Here is a 16,020-nt window from a genome sequence, read left to right on the forward strand (position 1 = left end):
GTAATCTGGCTGCCGACCTTTGTACTAACTGCAGCTTCTGAGCCGTCTTCAAAGGCAGCCCCACATTGAATGCATTGCAGTAGTCCATTCTAAATGTAACTAAAGTGTGGCCCACTATGGCCAGGTTAGGCTTTTCGAGGTATGGTTGCAGCTGGCACACCAGTTTTAACTGTGCAAAGACATGAGGGCTGAGAAAAGCGGTATAGAAATAAAGTAAATAAATACTGCTGACACCTGAGCTTCAATTGTCGGTGAATCCAGGAAAATCCCCAGACTACAGACCTGTGCTTTCAGGGGAATTGTAACCCCCCTGAGGACATAGGGCGTTTACACAGGGGGTTGTTTCCCTATACCCCAATCAGCCTCACGACTGAACAGGAGGACCTCTGTCTTGTCTGGATTAAGCCTCAGTTTGTTGGCCCTCCTCCAGTCCATCACAGCTGCCAGGCAGAATGCCATCTTTAAGAGATGCAATTGAACAGAAGTGTCATTTAAATTAATCAGAACTTTTCATATCAATTGTTTTAAGCAACATATAGTGATTTCTTATGCATACCTACATGCCTGTTTATTACAATGAATTGAAAGATAAAAACAGAAAAATGTTAAAACATACTGTTTATTGCAAAAACATAGTCTTACTTAACTGTATCCATGAATTTGAAACTTGTTCAGCAAATCTTCCTCAGTGCATTGTTTTAAAAAGCCTTAAAATATATGGGTGAGGAAAAGTTTCATTTTAGACATAGTTATGAACTGGAGTCACACTTCTCTGGATTTTATGGTGAAACTCTTGGCTCCAAAATTACATACAAACATTGGGTGCAAGAATCCATATATGATGGAAAGTTGCATACATTTGGAAAGTTGCATTCTTAAAAACTATACACCAATGGAGAAATTAAATGATCGAGTCATGATTGAATGCATGTGAAACTGACATGGACGAGATATAAATTGGCTTATCAATTCCTACTTCCAGTTAAAATCTCCAAGGGTTTTTCTGGAAATAAGCCAGAGCCACTTCTCCTGGTGACAGGTAATTGGGGATTTCCTTCCAACTCCCTTTCACTTTTCTTATGTCTCCTTTGCTGTTAGATCCTGCTGTTAGACCAGCTAAAGATATGCTGGTTCACTTCCTTATCTCACCAGTATCTTGACAGCACTGCTTCCTGGTTGTGTGCCTTTTCTCATTTCCGTCAGATTTATAGCCAAAAAACAAAGAATGAAATGAATCCAGGCATAAAGTGAGTGTCATAGCATAGGAACAGATATTACAGAAATACTACTGTAGTGTGTGTGTTATCTTTCAGCCGACTGATATCTGCAAGAACAGGTCTGGGAGAAGGTAGATCAAGATCTATAAGTAGATAGTAAAGTGACCTGCAGAGATGTATCCCAGTTGTTTAAGAAGCGCAAACCCAATCCCTCAGCCTTCCTTGTAGTATACTGTTAAAACAAGGAAAGTTTGAGGGTCAATCAGTAGTGATAGAAAGAATATTTACAGTTTTTTGTTTTCTAGCAAAAAATTGAGTTTCCTGAGAATTGAGGAATCTGTACTGAAGAAAGAATACAGGCAATCCCCAAGTTCTGAACAAGAAGGTTTTGTAGATTTTTTTGCTTAAGTTGAATATTTATTTATTTATTTATCTATCTATTTCATTTATTTATTTCATTTATAACTTGCTCTTCTTACCCTGCAGGAGACTCAGAGTAGCGTGTATCATACATCCAGGCAAACAGTCAATGCTCCAGGGAAACATTAAGGGTACCAAGTGAAAATATGAGTCAGAACAGGTATATTTTAAAGTGTTCAGCCATACATACACACACACACACACACACACACACACACAAGCTTTGGAGAGCATAGGGAAAGGTTAACAGTGCTGTAGTGTTTGTTTTGCCCTGTTCAGAAGATTTCACCTTGGTTTCTGTCCCTGTGGTAACTGGATTTTGAAAAAGTTAGCTTGTTGTAAAAAAAAAAAAAAAAAAAAAAGGTTGGAGATAAAGTTTCAGTTGAGACACCTTTCCCCATGATAGCTTTTTCAGGAATGAATTTCCCTTCCCAGGGATAGATTTCTCTCACTTTCTGTTTTCTCACCTCCCTTCTTAACTATGAGTTGTTTGTAAGTGAGATGTTTGTAACTGCGGGACTGCCTGTACATTGTTGAAAGAAATATGCAATTTTCACTTGGTGTTTGCTCATCCTGAAGAGTTTCGAGAAATTATTCTGCAGAGAAATATGTGTTTTACAAGGATTTAATGTTTTCTACAACTTCCTCTGCTCTGTCTGGACTATTATGTCTGCCTTTTATTCAAGATTGTTATTTTCTATGCAAAACTCAGCAATTCTGCATTAAAACAAATCACACACAAACATACAAAATTTGCATGAAAATCAGCAATTTTGCACAAACAGAAAAGAGAGTGTGTGTAAACTTGTACAAAATTATTGGGAGGGGTTGCTTAGAAATATAGCATTTTTGCACACATAAAACCTTACATAGCTGTCTGGAAATAATGTTGTTGTTGTTGTTGTTTTTTTTTTTTAAAAAAATACAAACCTTCATACTTTCACATAGACACCAAATGTGTATTTCAGTGCAGTATAATTTCTCCAGAAACCCTTTAGGCTGTATAACCACTGGATAGGAACTGTACAGAAATAATGTGTTTTCTTCATATTCATTAGAAAAAGTAGGCAATATTTGTCAGAACCTGTGAAGTTAAAATAGCTCAATATTAACATTCCTACACACAAAACTCAATTTTCGGGAGGAAGGACTATGAGCTTTGTTCAGTTGTGGTTCAAGCAATGAAACAATCCATGTCGAAATGGCAAGATCTGACACAAGATGAAAATTTATCACAGACACACATACACAAACATTCAGATTTCTTTACATTTACACATATGTCCTTTGCACTATGTACTAAGTGGGGAATCTCAAAGTTTTATTTAAAATAATTCCAAACCTGAGAGAAAGACGAGGTAGGTTGTACGAGTCACTCTGAGTCCCCTGCGGGGTGAGGAAGAGCAGGATATAAATATAGTAAATAAAATTAATTAATTAATTAATCAAATACATAATTGAGCATGTTGCCTGTGACATATTATGATTCAATATGTTTCCTTGCTTTTCACTAATTGATTCATTTCTTAGAATCCTCTTTAAAGGCCCTATGCTGAATTGGCCTCAGCAAGTGAAGTAATGCAGTGGACTATTGAGAAAAGCACCTTTTAAACTTGTGTGCAGGCATTCCCAGAAACATTCAACTCATAATCTTTTTGCACTTTTGGTAGCAGGTAAAGATTTATTTAGGCTTTTTATCCCAGTGTTTTTTTTTTAAAAAAAACATTCTGGTCCTCCAGTGTTTGGGACTTAAACTCTCAGGATTCCTAACCATTAGCCATGCTAGATGGGGATTTTGAAAGCTGAAGTCAAAAGCATCCAGAGGACAAAAGACCAAGAAGCTCTATTTTAGCCAACTTGGGCTGGATCTACACTGCCATATAATGCAGTTTGTTGTTACTTGTGTTGCCATGGACATTTAAGATGGATCCTTCCTCATTTGCAGGGTTGAAGGAGGCCAAAAACATCGTCCTTATTGAGATGAGTAGACACATATAATGCATTTCAGTTAAACTGTATTAGGGTCTACACTGATCAAATATTGCAGATCCAAACTGTATCATATGGCAGTATAGATCCACCCTTAGATTTTTAAAATCTAAGCTTCTCAGTTTCTCATCAATGTTTGATTGTCTATCTGCACTTTCTTTAATTTTGTATATGGATGTTAGGATGTTAACTGAATTGTTCTGTCATTGTTTCATACTGATTTGCAAGGATTGGTATTTTACACCATTTTAATGCATTTTTCCCTAATGTGCTTATTCATTGCCACAATTTACCTAATTTATGCATCCTCTCCATATTGCATAAACTGTATATCTGAGTATATTTTCATTATGTGGGTTTTACATTTTAACATTTGTACATTATTTTGTGCACATTTTATTTTTTGAATACACTTTATAAGCCTCAGAAATGTGTGAAGTCTTGAGGCATGATGCATATTTTCTCGCAAGTCTCAGAATGTGTGAAAAAGCTACTTTCAGCAAGACTGTCAAGTCCAACAAAATTTCTTTCCATCCCTGGTCCGGAACTAGAAAGATTTTTTTTGTTCGCTATTGTACTTGAATAATGTATTTCCTTCTTCCATTTTTGTGAGGTGGCGAGAGAATAATTATTAATGGGTAGCCACAGTAAAAATGGTTGAAGAAAATATAATGTGATGTGAAGTGTACAGTGTATGATGTCACATGATGAAACATGTAAGATGAAACATGTGTTGTACTGCTGCAAAAAATAGGACTCGTGGATGATTTTCTTCTCAGGGGAATCAACTTCAGGCATTGTCATGTACTCTTTTTCTTAGGTATTACTTAAGCTCACATGTTTCAGTTTCAGAAAAAAAATCTATTTCTGTTTTATTGACTATTCTAAAGCCTTTGACTGTGTGGATCATAATAAATTGTGGGTAGTTCTTGGTGGTATGGGGATACCAACCCACCTTGTCTGCATTCTGAGGAATCTGTATAATGACCAATAGCAACAGTAAGAACAGACCATGGAACAACAGACTGGTTTAAGATTGGGAAAGGATTATGGCAGGGCTGTCTACTCTCACCCAACCTATTCAACTTATATGCAGAACACATTATATGATGTGCGGAGCTTGACGAATCAAAGGATGGAGTTAAAATTGCTAGAAGAAACATTAACAACTTAAAGTTCGCTCTACAGGTCAATGGATACATTAACACTTAAACTGGGCTCTATAGTCCAATAGATACTCCACCTCAGACATCAGAAGAGCTGCAAGACCAAGAACAAGCCACGAGAGTAACGACAAAGATCCGCCCAGAGGAAAAGTGCTCTTGCCATACATCAAGCGAACCACTGACCGCATAGGGAAGCTGATGAGGAAACACAACATACAAACTATTTACAGACCCACCAAGAAAATCCAACAAATGCTTTGTTCAGCAAAGGACAAGAGGGATCCTCTCACTTCTGCAGGAGTCTACCGTATACCATGCAGCTGTGGACAAGTCTACATAGGGACCACCAAATGCAGCATCAAGGAACATGAAAGGCACTGAGACTACTTCAACCAGAGAAGTCAGCCATAGCAGAGCACCTGATGAACCAACCTGGACACAGCATATTATTTGAGAACACAGAAATGCTGGACCACTCCAACAACCACCATGCCAGACTACACAGAGAAGCCACTGAAATCCACAAGCATGTGGACAATTTCAACAGAAAGGAGGAAACCATGAAAATGAACAAAATCTGGCTACCATTATTAAAAAAACTCTAAAATTAGAACAGCACAACAACAGAGAGGAAACAAACAAGGACATCTAATCACCTCTCAACAAAACATTGCTCCAGGCACTGCCAGGCAATCAAATGCTAATCAAGGTGGTCAATTGAAACATTCACACCTAGCTCCAACAGACAATAGTCCTTTGTCCCACCCTGGTCATTCCACAGATATATAAGCCCTTTTTCCTAGTTCCAACAGACCTTACTACCTCTGAGGATGCTTGCCATAGATGCAGGGGAAACGTCAGGAGAAGATGCCTCTAGAACATGGCCATATAGCCCGAAAAAACCTACAACAACCCAACATTAACAACCTTACATATGCAGATGATATCACTTTGATGGCCGAAAGTGAGGAGGAGCTGAGGAGCCTTCTAATCAAGGTGAAAGAAGAATGTGAAAAAGCTAGATTGTAGTTAAACATAAAAACCAAGATTATGGCAACCAGACAGATTGATAACTGGCAAATAGAGGGAGAAAATGTGGAGGCAGCAACATACTTTGTATTTCTAGATGCAAAGATTACTGCAGATGCAGACTGCAGCCAGGAAATCAGAAGATGTTTACTTCTTGGGAGGAGAGCAATGACCAGTCTCGACATCACACTGGCAACGAAGATCTGCATAGATCTGCAATGATAATCCTCATAATAACCTATGAATGTGAGAGCTGGACCATAAGGAAAGCTGAGCAAAGGAAGATAGATTCTTTTGAACTGTAGTGTTGGAGGAAAATTCTGGGGGTGCCTTGAACTGCAAGAAATCCAATCAGTCCATACTTCACGAAGTAAAGCCCAACTGCTAACTGGAGGGAAGGATATTAGAGGCAAACATGAAGTACTTTGGCCACATAATGAGAAGACAGGAAAGCTTAAGAGAAGACAGTGGTGATGTGGAAAATGGAAGGAAACAGGAAGAGGGGCCAACCAAGGGCAAGATGGATGGATGGTATCCTTGAAGTGACTGGCTTGACTCTGAAGAAGCTGGGGGTGGTGACGGCCGACAGGGAGTTCTGGTGTGAGCTCGTCCATGAAGTCACAAAGAGTCGGCAGCGACTGAACGAATAAACAACAACAAAAGCTCACATGTTGGGGGCCTATGAAATGGATGTTTTTAACAATTTTCTTTTTTGGAAATATAGAATAATAGAATAAGATTGAGTGGAGTGTATATACTTCATTTAAATCCATCAGAAAGCATTTTATAAAAAGTTCATGATTGTCTGTGGAAATCCATGATTACTTTTAAAATAACATATATAACCATTTCAATATGGATTGCAACTAAGATCCAGGGCTCTTCTATACTGACCATTAAAGCTACATTAAGGTGGCTTTCCCTTGGGTTAAGCCAAATCAGACCCATGTGGTATTTAGCCACCATGGGCTGATTCTATGTTACATTGATCTAAAGTGATTATGGAGATGGGCCCCAAATAAAAATTTATTAAGACCTCATGAGAAATTGCTAAGTTATTCCCCTGAAAGATACATAGTTTTGCATTTTACTTTGCCAGGTAATACTACACTTTAGAACTACCATTTGGATTAAAAATTGGTGTTTTATAGAGTGTCCATAGAAGTGATAAACTACCTCATCATTCGGGGCTGAAATTGGTGACATATTCTGGTCTAGCCCTGGTCACACATAGAGCTGACCAGCTCCCATCAGACAATGTTGTGCCTGCTCTGTGGGTGAAGGAGGGCAGAACAGGCAACACGAGAGGTTTTCTGTGTTGCCATTGACTTTAATGGGGGAAGCTGCATGCACCACACTTCTCCATGAGATCAGCTGCCGGAGGAGCCTGGCAATGCAGGGTGTGGGGTGGCAGCTTCCCCTGTGACAAAGCGAAGCAATGTGGCATACTTTTGGAGGCCATGTGATGAGGTAGTTAGAGAATGAGTATATCCTACAATGGCAGCCAATTAGTGATAGCATCTATTATACTTCATAAAAATTATTATCACAAATTATCACAAGTATCCACTGTCACTCAAATTATGGGACCTTATACTAGATGCTACAACAAAATTGGTAATGAAGAAGGGAGTATAAGACAGTTTTTCGGAGATATGCAAAAACATACTATTGGTAGGTCATCATGAAGTAAGAGTTACTGTGTAGGGTGATTAGACTGTTGGAGAAGGAAAGCCACGAGGTCACTGGAGTAGAGGTAGAAAATAACTGAAAACAATAAATAAAAAATAATACATGATCACCACCAAGAAAAAAATGAGCTAACTCATGAAAACTGGAAATAATGTATTATATCATGGATCTTTCCTAGTAGAGATTAGGCTGTGTCCATTTTTTTTAAAAAAAACAGCACAATCTATTGGCATCTTGAAAACTAATAAGTTTTATTCAGTTGATGCCTTAGTGAACTGCAGCTATTAGTTGTCATGTTTCATCATGTATCTTTTGAAAGTTTTAGATATGGCAAATGTTCGTCATAGAGATACTCTGAATCAGCTACCTCTGCATACCCCTCTTATTGTACAGAAAGCTGGTGGGCATGTTAGCTGCATTCATAAAGCTAAGAAAAGCAAGAGAAAAGTTGTGGAGTGAGGGATGCAAGAGGGCAACAGAAATACAAGTGTGTGTGTATGTGTGTGTTTAATGTCCAAGGCATAAAACAAGGTAGAAAAATTGAAGGAAAGGTCAGAATGGAGTTGGAGGGGAGTGCCCATGCTAGAGAATTGGTTGAGCAGCTGAACTTCTAGTATCCCTCAGGGAAGCAGCAGTGATTGAAAAAGGCAACAGCAGGCAGCTCAATATGGGTGGGTTTGTTTTCATTAGCAACAATCATGATAATATTTCTCTCCATGCTCCACTTCCTTTGTCCTTTTTTTCCTAGAATGAGCATTTGGAGTCACTGTTTCTGCTATAAGTAGGTCAGGGAGCCTAAGTAGGTCACGTTGCCTTCCTAAACGTGGTAAATCTGGAAGTGAAGCGAGGAAGAATGGCCTGTAAACAAAGGAAAGGGGCTGGCCCAATGCCTGTGTGTGTGTGTGTGTGTGTGTGTGTGTGAGAGAGAGAGAGAGAGAGAGAGAGAAGGTGAGTGAACACAAACTGACATGTGAGAACAGCATGCCAGCATCTACTGCTTGAGATACTATGGAGTGTATTGGGAAGATGGGAAATAAAAGTAAATACAATGAAAAGGAAAGATATTAGGTGAAGATGTGAATGAATTAAGGCTGTCTGTGGTGTGGCTCAGCATTTGCAAAATAGGAATATCTTGGCCAATTGAATTTAGACTAGACATCTGTGCAAACATTTTTCTCTAAATGCTCACCCGTGTTCATTGACAAAGAACTAGTATGTATGTGAGTGGGTGATGGACTATTTCATCAAATTTGTTCAGTTGTAGGAGAAATTCTACAACAGTTTCTTGGAGTTGAGGTTCACCAAGAACACAGGCAATAACACAATTATTTCCTATTTGCTAAGTTACGAAATGGGATTGTCAATGTCTGCAAGAGGCGCCAACAGCAACTATTTTGGTGATTGGGTCATGGTTTTGAAGCTTTGTGCAGACAAATGAGTCTTGTTCACCCTACAAGATGGTGAAGAATATTTGCAGAAAATTCTGCAGATTTTACTTTTGTCCAGGTTCTGTGAAGGAGTGAAAGACAAAAATTCTGAGCATTAAAAATGTCAATTTTTAATTGGAGAATTCAGTTCATAAAAATATAAATTCAAACCACATAAGACCAAGGTGTCCAAAAAGTCACCATACATAGGAAACCACACACACACACTTTCAGATATAAATTGTAGAGACACATTGGACAATTTAAAAGAATAAAACAATAGTCTCTTTCCTATGACATTTATCATACAAAGCTGTCATTTCTTAGTATTCCTGTAACAGATACTAGCAATTTAATGGGATGCATGCCATTGTGAGATAGGAACTTTCACCAAAGGTCACAGTTCTGCCTCTATGATGCATGCCACCTTTTCATGATAGTCCTACAATTGTATCTTTGCTACACCACATCTAGTAGATCGGTGGTTCTCAACCTGTGGGTCCCCAGGTGTTTTGACCTTCAACTCCCAGAAATCTTAACAGCTGGTAACCACTGTATTACATCATTTCTAGCTTCTTTGATCTACAACAGATAGATGTGCCAAATGAGAAAGTCATGGAGTGCTGGAACAGGAGCAACACTACAGCCAACAGGATTTCTATAAGAAGTCTGGAGGGAAATATTTTACTATAAAGATGATCTCCAAACAATCAACCTGAAGTACTTACACTTTGAGAGACCAAATATTGCTTAGACTGAAACTAATCAGAATGGAATTCAAGATCCACTATAGAGTTTGAAATAGGCTTACACTCCTAAAAAACAGACTGGGTATGAAATAGGCAAAGAGTCAATCAGCTATTTATTTGTCCAACCATCTGTTATACTTGAAACATTTTGCAAAATATTAAAAGGGTAAATATTTAAAGAGAAGAGCATTTCCAAAAAAAAGAAAAAAAAGAAAAGAAACTATAAACCATAACTGTTTTGATCTGAGAGGCTGAAACAATTAGCTCTATCAAGAAGACACAGTTATATAAGGTAAAGTAGGTAATGAGGCATCCAATACCAATATTACAGATGCTTGAGAAGTTAATTTCATCTTATTTTGAAAGATTCTAGACTCAAGGCAGAGCTTAGAAATGATTTTTATAGACTATTAGTCACATTTCCAAGATTCACCAACAAGTGAATAGACTTTTAGTCACATTTCCAAGATTCACCAACTTCCTGGGTCAAGGTAAAAAGGTAACTTGCTCAGTACTTCCTGGGCCAAGAACCACAATACTTTCTTTGGTTTGCTGTTCAATTCTTGGCTCAAATAAGAACCCAAATGCATACTGAAATGTGCTATTTGTAACAGCCAGTGTCTATCTCTGGTTATTTGTGGGTATGTCCATCTATATCTAATCTTCTGTATGTCTGTGGCAGCTATAACTCTTGAGAACATCATGGTAGGCATACCTCGTATTTTTGTAGGCTGTTGTTATTGTTGCATTTCAAGCTGAAATCTTGATCTGGAGAGTAGGGGGCTAGAATTAATGGGGAATCATTATTCATCAGCAAATAATAGTACATACCTCAACATTAGGTTAAACCCCTGTGCTGGCAGGACTGAAGACCGACAGGTCGCAGGTTCGAATCCCGGGAGAGGTGGATGAGCTCCCTCTATTGGCTCCAACTCCTCATGCAGGGACAAGAGAGAAGCCTCCCACAAGGATGACAAAAAACATCAGAAATCATCCGGGCATCCCCTGGGCAACGTCCTTGCAGACGGCCAATTCTCTCACAACAGGAGCGGATGCTCCTGACACACACACACTTCAACATTTTCAGTTGCCATATACTGATCACTTTCATGCAGAAAGATTGAATTTTCAAAGTGGGAATTTCTTAGAAGTGAAATGGAGGTTGTCATAACTCTCCAGGAAATTGTGGTAGACACTTTATCATTTGACAGAGTATTTTTGCTGTTACTTATATTGCCATGGACATTTACATGGATCCTTCCTCATTTGAAGGGTTGAAGGAGACAAAAAACATAATCCTTATTGTATCCCTATTGGAAGTTGGGCAGATCTTCTTTGCCTGATTTGGCCTCTGGCTGTTTAGATGGGCTGGGGAGGGGGGTCGGTCTATGTGGCATTAGCCAGTTACAAACATATAACTAACTAGTTGACATTGACTATTAATGATGATATGACAGGGGTGTTGCAGACAAGGTGTTCAATTTGAGAACTCGACAACATCTTGCATACATTTGTCCTCCTCTCACTCATAGAAACTATGGAAAAACCTTCCTCAGTATGTTTTAGGTGTGTTAAAAAATAATTCACATCATTCCCACCAGTGCAGCAATGTTGCATTTTATTGTTTGTTCATTTCTTCAGATTTTTATATACAAACCTACATTGTGAAACTGCAGGACATGATGTGCACAAAGTGATTTTAAAGCGGCTTGGACCCAAAACTAAGTTTAAACATTAGGAATAGGGTGATGGGAATTGTAGTCCAATATGTCTGGAGACAATATGTCTGGAGGAGCCCCTGGTGGTGCAGTGAGTCAAATCGGTGAGCTGCTGAACCTGCTGATCGAAAGGTTGCACGTTTGAATCCAGGGAGTGGTGTGAACTCCTGCTGCTAGCCCCAGCTTCTGCCAACCTAGCAGTTTGAAAACATGCAAATGTGAGTAGATCAATAGTTACCCCTCAGGCGGGAAGGTAACAACACCCCATTCAGTCATGCTGGACATAGGACTTTGGAGGTGTCTACAGACAATGCCGGCTCTTCGGTTTAGAAATGGAGATGAGCACTAACCTCCAGAGTTGGACATGACTGGACTCAATGTCAGAGGAATACATTTACCTTCATTTCTTCAGATATTTATATCCAAACCTACATTATAAAAATGCAGGACATGATGTGCACAAAATGATTTTAAAGCAGCTTAGAGCAATACAAAACACCCAAAACTAAGTTGAAACATTAGGATTAGGGTGATGGGAATTGTAGTCCAATATGTCTGGAGGACGTCTGTATATATACATTGGATATCACAGCAAACCATTCCTTAGGAACAAAATGATGATATTGCAATTGAAGGTTGAAAGAGCCAGGGCCTTTTCTCTCGTTGTAAGTCACATCATTTTTTGTATCTGGAAAATTCACCTCCCACAATTTTAATGCCTGCTCTTTCTTGTAGATGGCAGAAAGATTTCTGCCAGGAAGAAAGAGCTGTTGCAAGTCTAATGTGAACAAAAGACCTTCCTTGACACAAAGGGAGGAGCTACTTAAGCATTTAAAGTATTTATGTTTTGTGTCATCATGTTCTGTGTTTATGGCACATTAGGGCCTTGGCAAGTTGAAAATTATTCATAGGCCACCTCCTTTGACTGCCCTGAAGGAGCTTCTAAAACTAATGTTCCATGTAAATGATTCCAGTTGCTCCATCTGTGGCTCCTTGATGCTCCTATACAATGAAAGTTAATGACTTTCCTTCTCTGAGTGGCAAGGGGGCCAACCGTCACTCACTGTGCCAACAAATGTTACATTCACAGCCCTGCTCTTTAAGATCCCAATTTTGCATTTTGTTGATGCGATGTGCTTTTATGTTATTTCCAATGCATAGCAATCCAAATGCAACCCTATCACAAGGCTTTCTTGGTAAGACATTTTCAGAGGGGAACTTGCCTTTGTCTTCCTCTGAGACTGTGACTTGCCCAAGGTCACCTAGTAGGTTTCTATGGCTAAGCAGGCATTTGAATTCTGGTGCCCAGAATCAAATACTCAAACCAAAATGGTTCTCTCATTCATAATGTTCCCATAAGACAAAGTTTATGTTTTTTGTCTATGGCAATTAACAACATCAAAACATTTCAAACAACAATAGAACACTAAAATAATTATACCATGCTGACCTTACATCTAAATTTTTGGATATCAGGACAACATGATTCCAGTTCCTCCTTTTCATACATCTATTATATAAGATAGATGTATTGTACACATCTGAGACTTATGGATAGGGTATGTGCTTGCAATATCATTATTTACTGGAGTGCTGTATTGATACAGTAACATCAGTTTGAGAACTTTTCTGTACCAACTCAAAAGTCTACCATTAGAAGTCAGTTCTGACTGTATGATGTCTAGGAACTTCTGGACCCTTATTTAAATTATAGTCTCACAGTTTGGACACACTGTGGACAGCATGATTGGTTCCGACATTGACTAGGCAATTGTCCACATGGACTGCTGCCATCATCTCCTTTCTCCTGCCCTCATTTGTGTAGACACCTCTGCTCATGCCAATATGGGGTGCCCATGGCACCCAGAGATCTGCCATTATATGGTGACAGGGATAGCAAGGTGATGGTCTTGCTAGGCTGAAGCCCACTAATCCCAATAGCTGCTCCTTCCCAGGTTATAATTCTGGACTAGAACCAGGATACAATTTCAATTCCTAGGTCAGTATCATTGCACTAATGCTAGTCATGGCTGATGGGCAGGGCTGATTAAAAATGATCTTCAACATCAGTCCAAGTTGGCCCACCCTTAATTCAAATGGAACTGAAAGAAGGGTTAGCGAGAAAGTAGAGGATTGGTGACACGAGAGTGGAAAGCATTCTTCCGAAGCCAGGTCATGTTGGCTCAAAAGTGAGCCAAGTCGTTGCCTGAATTTTCAAGAAATGGTTCATTTTATTTTCAATCCAATTCAATATGGGTTTCCTTCTTCTCAAATGAGAAGTGGGGAAATGTCATTTCACAAATGAGGCTCTCAAAAGACAAACCCCCTCTCACTCTTTCTCCATAGTTTGTCTCCAAAGTGGGTCCCCTCCAAGGAAGAGAATGCATGCATATACCATACATACATTATCTTGTAGGCAGGAATTAAATTAGTTCAGGCCCTGAAAACTATTGCCTACCTTTACTTCCTGCAGTTATGTGGGTGAGAAAGAAAGCTTATGAGTGTGTTCTAATAAGCTGGTAACAAAAGTGCCTAAATCAAACCTCCAGAAGAAATAGATTAAATGACAGATTGTTTCCAGAGGTGAGTAAAGTAGACTGGTGCTGTTCCAAAATACTTGGGAATAGTCACCTGACTGCTACAGAAAATAGCTTTCAACTCCCGATTGTAGGGAAAGGTATGGATGAATTGTCAAGAGATTGTGGGTTTTTCTGTCTCTAAACTAGTCATCTCAATGGATTATAGGGCCATCACAGTATCATTATTTGCTATTATCATTGATATTGTAACACTGATTCCATTGTCACTGGTCTTGTGATAAACGTGCTGATAAGTGACAAGCCTGATGCAGGTTTTGGCAGAGTTCTACATGGCCTTTTCACAGTGAAGGCTTTTATATATGTGGAGTTACATGCTTCTTATTCTGATCATTGTGCTGAATAGTATTACTGAACAACCGAGTGCTCAACTGAATGCACAATAAATATGCTTCCACATATAAAATGATACTACATATACAACTCCGCTTCTATAACTTTGAAGTGAATGCACATATTGTATATCAGACAAAATTCCCCCAGATATTTTGGCAGTGGAGCTTGCATTGATGTAAGACCACAAGAGTCCAGTTATTCTCTCTATGTAGGTAAATGCCCTGCTTCATTTACCGGGCAGGGAGGTTGCCTAGCATTTTCATTTGTCACAACTTCTGGGCATGTGGCAAGGGCCCTGAATCTGGTTTGCGTATCTCCCCCCTTTATTGGTGAGGGGGAATGTCCTGGTGGTGTAGAGGTATAGAGGTACCAGTGTCCCAGGCTGGAACTGGTTAGCTCACTACCAGGGACCCCTATTGTGGTGAAGTGGCATCGGTCAGCATCAGGCTGTCTGATTCTTGATCAAGGACCCATCCATGGCTGCCAACCCCTTTTCTCATTGTAACCAATAAACAAGTTGTTGCTTTTTGTTATCCCAAACCATTGTATCTGTCTTTCCTTGTGGGTTCCTGGCCGGGGGGTGGGGTGGGGGAAGGTTGGTCACCATTGTCCATGCAACTGAATTCAATAGATGGGCAGGGATGTAGGGCTGCTCTATTGGCCTGTAAAAAACTTAGAATAGATCAGAATAGAATAGAACCACTTCCACTCCACAGGCTGAATTCAGTTTCAAAAAAGTTCTCAGGACCCACATTTGATGGGGCCAAAGGCAAACGTATGGGACCAAATTCAGATTCAAATTCTTATTGTCAGAAATTATCCATCAAAGAAAAATCCCAGACTTTTATAATGGTAAGACTATATCTAAACTTGGGAAACTACCAAATAAGGTTACCACGAGGGAGAAGGCTTGAACATATGGAAAATCCCAGCAGGCTGCATTGCAACCTCAACAGGGCTGGATTCAGTCCCAAGGCCTGAAGTTCTCTGCTCCAGCCTTTAAATGTTGCACATCATCCTGACCCTTCTATAGTGTGGAAATGTAGGTGGAGGCAGAGATGAAGCTTTGCACATACAGCTTTAGGCACAGGACCCTCATTGCATAAGGTACCAAATTGCCTGGAAACCTCTGCATGCATGAAGATTTCTCCACTGCAGGCATCCGGATGGTAAGCATGGGTGCTTAGCTGCATATTATGTGGAATACAAGCTCCCATGAGAGTGCCTCATCCTCCCTTGTATATTCAGTTAGAACGTAATGCTTGCACTGGGCTACAGTGTGGATTTCTTTTTCCTCCAGTGGTCAGACTTGTGAATCGCTTTAAAGGTCACATTTACATGTTGCATCCCCTTGGGGTGCACCTGACTTTTCAGACTTGGAAATTCCTGAGTCATTTGATTGCTCAAAATCTGTGTGATGCATTGTTTTGCACACAGCAATCTACAGTTTAAGGCCTCAGATTATGAGGACAGCCGAATAATTTTCAAGTTTTACATAATTGTTAAAAATAATACATTTTGGTAATGGCAGTGGGCTTTTAAACTGAACATACCTGAAGGCTTTAACTTGCTGCAATCAGCCTTGACTCTATCAAATTATATTTCAAGTAATTCTGGTCAATTGCAGCTACTACCAAGATTAGGGTGAGAAGAGGATTAGAGTAATGAAGATATGAGCAT

The sequence above is a fragment of the Anolis sagrei genome, chromosome 1, assembly GCF_037176765.1.
Source record: "Anolis sagrei isolate rAnoSag1 chromosome 1, rAnoSag1.mat, whole genome shotgun sequence".
NCBI lineage: Eukaryota > Metazoa > Chordata > Lepidosauria > Squamata > Dactyloidae > Anolis > Anolis sagrei.